The following is an 8,568-nucleotide window of genomic DNA, read 5'->3' on the forward strand; positions in this document are numbered from 1 at the left end:
TCTAAAGGGAGGGACCCATTAATATTTGCTCGAACATTTTTTTAAGTCATTTGACTTTTCCTTTCTTCCAAACAAAATTTGCTGTTTAACTCTTTAGACACAACAGCGTATCATATCTTGGAGATTTCTTTTGATTTGTCTTTCCCACTCAAAAATAATTAAATTATTCATAAATGTATTTCTTTTTTTAGCTTCGCCTTCGCTTATTTTTAAAAGGTTAGTTTAAATATTTTTTCTCTTGTTAATAAACAACCACTCTTAAAGATAACTAGATCTTGATGGATGTTGGATTTAACTTGCATTCAATGTAAATTTATAAACCATTGATTTTATAAAATGTCAATTTATATTTTTATGTTTTGTAAAATATATTTAGAGTATAATATATTATATTATAATATAAATGTTTGATAATAATTTTTTATCTGTACGTAATATTATATTTATAATTTTATAACTTGATGCAATTTGATGTAATTATAATATTCATATATTAACCTATTGATTTTTTTGTTTATTTATTTAAAAATGATTTAATTTTTACAGTAGGTTTTTATGAATTATTATTAATTTTATGATATTTGGTTTTCTTGAAAATTGTATTGTAGCAGATTAATATATACTATATATTATAGTTTGTGTTTTTATTTCAACAAAAAGAAATAACAATTCATTGTAATTAATTAATTATTTTTTTTGATTTTAAGTGAAGTGGCAGATTTGTAAATAAGAAAGAAATGCAATGGCTAAATGTGTAAATAAAAAGAAATATTAAATTTGCTATATGTGTTTCCAAACAATTCTCATTTAATTTGCTATCCAAGTTTCCAAACGACAGAATCTGTAAATAAGAAAGAAATACAGTGACTAAATATGTAAATAAAAAAAATTAATCTGCTATCATTGTTTTCAAACAACTTTCATTTAATCTACTATCTAAGTTTCCAAACAGTACTAAAAGGTACTTCAGTTTTAATAATATAGATGTAAAACCTTAATTGTTCAAAAGAAGAACCAAACTTAATAGCGTGACATCCTCCTAGTAGAGCCACCGCAACAACTGATACAACCAAGTAGAAAGAAAATGCTCAATAACGCGTGAAATCAGATTTTACAATCGATATGCACATTATTTAATAAATAAAAACAATTGCGAAATCTAAAGATTGATTTGTGAATTGATTTTTCAAACGATATGGGCCAACGAACGATGGATCAAATCTTCATGATGTCAACTAAAAATCGAGGGTTGAAAAAAATCCATAAGTTTGATCAACGTGTCGCATATAAATCAAAGTTTTATCTTTGTTTCTTGGAACTTTGAAGATCAATAGAAAAAATGAAGATAGTGACATAAAATCACATCCTTTAGTTATAAACTTATAATTATTAGTGTAAGCTAACATTTCTCACTTTTTGGAACCCTAAAGAATGCTAAAATATTCATTGCAGTATACCTAGCAATAAAAGTCACTAATCAGGTCACATATACAATACAGTAATATAAAAACTAGTATTCAAATTTCAAAACAATTAAATAAAAGCATGCTAATTATATACAACCTAGCATCTTGTGTTCCAAAAAACCTAGTATTTAAATTCCAAAACAATGTAAATTAAATATTTTGCTTTCAACAAGTATATATGTTTCTTAAAAAGAAGAATATATCTTTTCTCATGTTGATGGGATGGGCTAGGTCGATTTTCGATTTGAATGATGTCAAAATTTGTATTCAGACTATGATATGATATTGAGTTTAGTAGATTTCCAAATAGTAAATAGTAAGTTGACGGATGTCTTTACAGTTTTTTTATCTCATAGGTGGGAATGAGATTTTCAAACACGACTCCTCAGAAGTTTATACTTATGTATGTTATGTATATTATTCTTATGTATATGTTATGTATGAAAACACATGTTTCAAAAACGTCAAAAGGAAAGAGCACATGAAGTTAACGAGTTTAAACTTTTCGTGATGCAATCCTGACCACTGCGTGAGATTAGATGAATATAACTTTTACACAAGCCCGAAACTGATGATTATAGTGAAGGCCCGATATTGTCTGACCGAGCCATATTATTTTGACATTCTTGGTGGCTTCTTTTTTTTCTCATATAATATAAAAAAAATATAAATTAAATGTTCAAGTGTTCGTGGAGTCGTCTATAAGAGAAGCAAGGACTTGATTAATCGGATTGAACTACCTTTACATTAACTAGATCTTTTAACCGCGCTACGCGCAGTTTATGTATTCTAAATTATTAAAATTAAAATTCTCTCTTATATAATTTTTTTTTAAAAAACAAAGTTTTATTTGAATTTATTGAAAGCTACACTTTTACATTTATGTAATTTGACTAAATTATTAAATATGAATATCTAAATTGTAATAATATATATTATAATGCAGTTATTTAAACATTGAAAATAAAGCTAAATATAAATTAAGTTTGTATTTATTTTCGTTTCATAACAAAACTTACATAATCTCTTACTAATAGATGTCTTAATTATATATAAAAAAAACTGAAGCATTTCTATTTACGCGCGGTTTATGTATTCTAAATTATTAAAATTAAAATTCTCTCTTATATAATTTTTTTTTAAAAGCAAAGTTTTATTTAAATTATTGAAAGCTACACTTTTACATTTATGTAATTTGACTAAATTATTAAATATGAATATCTAAATTGTAATAATATATATTATAATGCAGTTATTTAAACATTGAAAATAAAGCTAAATATAAATTAAGTTTGTATTTATTTTCGTTTCATAACAAAACTTATATAATCTCTTACTAATAGATGTCTTAATTATATATTAAAAAAACTGAAGCATTTCTATTTCGTCCTATCTTTCATTGGTCTCTACTTTTTTATATCTACTCGTTCTTCTAAAAACAATTTTTGGTTATTTTTTTAACTAAATAAAAAAACTGGTTTAAATTCCAACACTTCCTAAACTTTAAAGTTACCGAATAAAATAATCTGAATATATAATGATAGCAAAAGGAAACAATAAAAGTTGCATCGTAGAAAAAAAACTCAAAATTAAAGCTCCTCATAATCTAAATTAGAGTATAACAAAATTAAATTATAAAATATTGACTTGAGACCGTATGCATGAGGTAGAATTATGCTTGCAAGATGTATAAGTTCTCTCTTTATATAGATTTCGTAACTTTGTAAAAAATGGACTTTAAAAACGTTTTAGATTTATGCCATATTTTCAAATATGTAGAATTCATGGAATATTGGTAGTAGAAATTTTCCATTGATAAACATGAATAGAAGTAGAAATATATTTACGGTGTAGTAGAGAAAACTCCAACATCTTCTAAAATTATTTTTCTCGTTTTTGACTTATTTTAGGATGACGTACGGTTGTGGGTTTCGCAACCATGGTAATAAATTATGGGAAAATTGCTAAAAGAGAACAAAAAAACAAGGTTGTTGTCCCCTTGGTGTAAAACCAACATGAAGTTGTCTCAATAGTATAATTTTTCTCATAATCCCAAAACTATCCCTATATTTAATCTAATTAAACACAATTTAAAAGTTAATTTGAATTTAAAAAAGAAGTTAATGGAAAAAATGAAAAAAAAATTGAAAGGCAATCGAAAAAAAAAAAACGGTATAGATATGCATCATAGAGAACAAGAGTTTGTGAGAAGAATCAAAAGAAAAACTATGGGAAAACCATAGATTGATGAAGAAGAGAAGGGAGAATCATTTTTTCTTTAATTTTTTCAAGTAAAATCGACCATAACACGTTTTAGGAAGTTAGAATATTTTTAGGAGATTTTTATAATATTTCCTTAACTGAAATTTCATTAATTTTCGCAAAAAATCAGGTATTCTTATCCGTAGAAGGCGAGTTCTAAAAGTTTAGAAGAATGATAAAAATTTTGAATACATTTTCTACTTTGAGTAGACGTAAGAGTACATTGTAGAAAACACATTCCCTAAAATTTAGAATACTTTATAAACGTAGAAGATGCATTCGGAAGGAAAGTGGATACCTTTACGATTAGTAGAATGCACATTCCTCTTTTTTAGAAATTTAGTAAATAGTAAAATGGACGTTCTAAAAGAAGTAGATGAACGTGTTTATTTTAGAAATTGTTTTCTACTATACTATTTTATGTTGAAGACGCATTCTACTTTTAGTAGAACGTATCTTAAAAATCTTATTTACCAAGTTTTTGAACAAAACAAAATTACCAGCTTGTGTATATGGATGTTTTATTAATTGTTTATATTTTTAATAATTTTTTTGATTCTCAAAATTATTTATTTCATTAGTTTTCAGAAATACAAAGGGTAAAAAGGAGAAAAAATGGACAAAACTAGTTTTATACCGAAGGGACAACAACCTGGTTTTTTTATTCTCTTTTGGCAATTTTCCCATAAATTATTAACCAATGTGCTCGTCGTTCGTTTTTTGTATATTTGTTTCTTTTTTAATTGTTTCTTTTGGGAGGTAAAATTATTTTCTGAGACTTAATATCCAACTTTAAGCTTCCGTTTACAGGAATTTGTTTTTGTAGATTTTAAAGTTTTTTTGTTGGTTTTAATTCCTTAGTAGAGCTCTAGGATCTTCGTAATAAATTTAGTTGTCAAAACTAACGAAGTGGTTTTCTTGCTGACTTATTAGCTACATCTTATTCATAATGCATTCAGAAAGAAAAAAAAATGCATGGAAATGATTTGAAGAGACATAAATCCCCCCCCCCCCCCCCCCCCCCCATTAATTATAACCTGAATTTTTAACACCAAATTTGTGTACAATTTTACTTATGCACACCTTGTCATACGATTGATTGATACACTTTCGTTTTAAATCTGGAGATCAGACCAGTTGAAATCTAATCAGGTAACATGTGTGCAGGTTCTTATATTTAAAGAACTACTTTTTTACATAGATATGCTTCAGATGTTTTAGTTCCTTAAAAACTATATAAATGACTTTAGTTTGCAGTAATGTTTTATTCAGCTAACAATATAACAGTAATTATATATGTATTTTCACGTATTGATTTTGGAATACGATGCTAATAATATAAGCAAATTATTTTTTGATGTGATCAGTTATAAATAGATTTAGTATATTAGATTACGGGTACGACTGTGGGATACAGCTAGAGTAAATTAAAGTAGGTGACAGTTTATTTTTAGCTTATTTACTCTAATTTCACCCAATCAAATTTTTTTTTATTATAACTCGTTTATTATAAAAAGTGAGAAAACAATAAATAGAGTATATCTTAACTCCAATTTAATGAAATAAACTTTTTAAAAAATTTATTTATTTTCATCCCTCTCATTTTCACCAAAATTTTCTACCTTTTTACTCTGATATCTAACCAATCACACTGTACAAATGTTCTGAATCTATATTGTACTGATTTTCACATGGAAACTGATAACTTCTTGTGTTTATTTATTGCTTTTATCTGGTTTTGACCAATTCCAGCTTACATAAAACCAGTCTCACTAAAGTTTATTAAATATTCGACACACAACGCATGTGTGTGTTTACCATCATTATTGCACGTCACAAACCGCTGCATCTTACACTTAAAGGAGGAGTGATGAAACCAAGCATATATTCTAATGAAAAAAATACTACATGGAACAAAGTAAGATGCCTTCTGAGCGTGTTACCTTGTGAGAGAGTGGGAGTAGAAGTAAAATTGTCTCAATGAGTTATTGCAGTGTAACAAAATCTCCTAAAAGGGTCTTAACGCAATCACTCCTAACTGTGAAACTTCACACCATGTCATAGAACTGCTTACTAATGGTTGATAAGCCGAGCTATATTCCCTTTATTTGTAGCATCAACGACTACTTTCTCACTGATCTTGAACAGCTGCAACACAAATCCTTTCCTTGGTTAAAAGAGAGATAGAGAGAGGAATACATAATTGTGGAGATAAATGGGAAATAGTCTCAACTCATATAGCATTTTTTTCCCTTCCTCTCAGGTCTGCAAATTGTACGTCTCACCTATTCCAGTCTGTGTTTAAGAATCTGAAACAAAATACCGTCTCTCATCATTCCCTCTCTATAAAAAAAAAAGACAAAACCCACATTCATAGATAATTCTGCTGGCAGGAAGGCCCCATCCATGTATTCCAGATTTCCAAAAGGAGACCCGATCAATTTCTGTCCTCTGTGGCAGTGAAACAGACATATTAGATTTGATGATAATATAAAAAAAAAAGAGAGCTTTAGACTGAAATCACTTTAAAACATCAGAGAATGCTTTCCTGCAGTGTATATTTGAGAGAGAAGCTTCTTCTTCTTCTTTTGGTAATTTGAGTGTGAGAAACCATGTTCATTGCTGCAAGTTTCCGTCAAATGAAACCGTCCAACCCAGTTGCTTGTCCCTTGGATTGAAGAGGGTGGAAACCGAGCAAGAATTAGATCGCAGAGAAGGAAGAAAATATAGGAAAAGCAACGCAGCTCTTAAGACAGGTGAGATTCATTTCATGGCATAGCATATAAGACAACAACCCCAGTGCTGTAAGGCTGCACCATGGGGTCTTGCTTGAGAGCTTGTTGCAGCTTTAGTACCTCGTATTGTTGTTCTGCCGTAAGGTTCACTACTTGCTGGAGCAATGTTGGACTGAACATCCTGGGAGAGAAGTGCCTAGAGAAAAGATAATCAAACATGGAGCCAATATAATAGATTTAATTAAGCTTCCAAATTATATGATCAATCTGAAGAGAAGCACTTTGAACAAATTGAAGAGACTAATCCTAGACAAAACACAGACATACAAAATATTGAACATTGATATTACTCTATCAAGTATACTTCTTCCTAATTATCAGCATAATTCTAAATTAATTAGGTCCATAGATAGCAGAAGGAGATGCTTGGTGATTTAGGCCATAGATTCTTTTTGTTGTTTCTCGTAATGCAATATGCCCAGAGAACTAATGAAGAGTTTGTCTTCGCCTTAGGTGAAAGTCTAGTGATCTCGTGCAACAAATTCCTGTTACCATCAAATTCTCTGCAACACAATATAAATAGGTTAATCATCAACTAACGCAGTGGAATTAAAAAAAAGTCGAGGTCGTCGTAAGCTGGGGATCCAACAGAAGGAGTAAGCCTGCCTGCATATATATATATATCCAAAGTAATTTAGTATATGACAAAAGAACTTAAGAAATAAAACTAAAAGATATTACTTTTCAAATCTGAAATCAAGAGATAAAAATCGATTGAGAGGAAATTCCACACCTAAAAGGCGCAAAAATTTAACGGTCTCCAACCTTCTCGTCGTAGTCTGTGGACCTTCCTCTCTCTCAAGTGATCCAACACATGACAGACGACCTCTCGCATTTCTCTGACGTCGCGGCCAAAGCTGAGGAGGAGGAGGCGACGGCGGAATCGGCAAGAGAAGAGGCATGAAACTGGCATCAGTTACAATCGGCTTGGAGTTTTTGATTTTGAGAGGAGATCCCTTAGGTGAAACGTTTCAGCTCTATGGAGTAGAGATAGGTTCGATGTAATTATGTTCTTCTGAGTTCCATGCGGTATTCAATTTCGTTTTATGTAGGAGATTCCTGGTGGTAGCTTGAACGCTACATCAATTTATATTGGGTGAAAGAGGAGAAGTGGAAGATGAAATCGTTAGGTTTTTATGTTGTTATGAAGAAGAGAATAATGGCTGCAATTAGTGTCTGGTCATGCAGATTTAATGGAAGAAGGGGAAACGACACCGATAAAGGTAGATGAGATAATAGTTGGGCCAATATAGCAAATTAATTTAAACCCAAACAAAAATCTCACTTTTATCATTATCGACATTAACCAAACTGACGTGTCAAAAAACACTTTTCTGATTGGTTGATTATTAGTGAGGACGTGGACAGCATGAGAGGAGCTCTTATTCAACTTTTAGTATTGTATTGATTATTTTCTTTGACATATTAACCTTTTCAACTTAAATATATAAACTATTCTCTTATCTATATAAATAAACTTATTCACCAGAAATCCACCTGCCCCTAGTGTTGACCAGCTTATAGTGGATGGAAGTTATGTAATATCTCTTTTTACTCGTGAGTTATATAATAGTTTAACACGAACTTTAATTTACGAGATTATTATAGTTAGAACGGGGAGAACTACACTTATAATATATTTAATATATTAAAACATTCATGTGTGATTTTTTTTGTTTGAACTATTCCTAAAAAATATTATATTTTACATAAGTTCATTATTATATCTTTTAATATCTTTATATTTTTATTTGAAATACAAATGAATATATTTAAAATGTTCTAACAAAATCTTTTTAAAATTTTCTTAAAATCTTTTTAAATCTACTTTCGAAAAATAGTTAGTTTTAATTTAAATTATCATAATATATAATTAGAAATTAAAATTGAATATAGTTTTGGTTTATAAACGAAAATTTAAATAAATGAAATTAATTAATTTCAAAAATACACTTACTAATAATTTTTAAAGATTTTGTTAGAAATAAATATTTATTTATATTTTAATTTTTTCAAATTTGTTTTCTAATAAAATAAAAATCATG

At 28.9% G+C, this 8,568-nt stretch overlaps 1 long non-coding RNA gene across 2 annotated transcripts; it reads right to left on the reverse strand.

Moving 5' to 3' along the window:
- Positions 1–2,575: 2,575 nt before the first annotated feature.
- Positions 2,576–8,333, reverse strand: LOC103871818. Of its 2 annotated transcripts, XR_004448732.1 has the most exons (5): positions 7,257–8,333; positions 6,584–7,129; positions 6,098–6,396; positions 5,962–6,037; positions 2,576–5,876 (listed from the first exon to the last, which is right to left on the reverse strand). It is a non-coding gene; the product is annotated as an uncharacterized LOC103871818 (long non-coding RNA). The 2 variants fall into 2 exon arrangements; XR_004448731.1 differs by having other exon boundaries at positions 6,098–7,129.
- Positions 8,334–8,568: the final 235 nt, after the last annotated feature.

This window comes from Brassica rapa, chromosome A06 (assembly GCF_000309985.2).
Source record: "Brassica rapa cultivar Chiifu-401-42 chromosome A06, CAAS_Brap_v3.01, whole genome shotgun sequence".
NCBI lineage: Eukaryota > Viridiplantae > Streptophyta > Magnoliopsida > Brassicales > Brassicaceae > Brassica > Brassica rapa.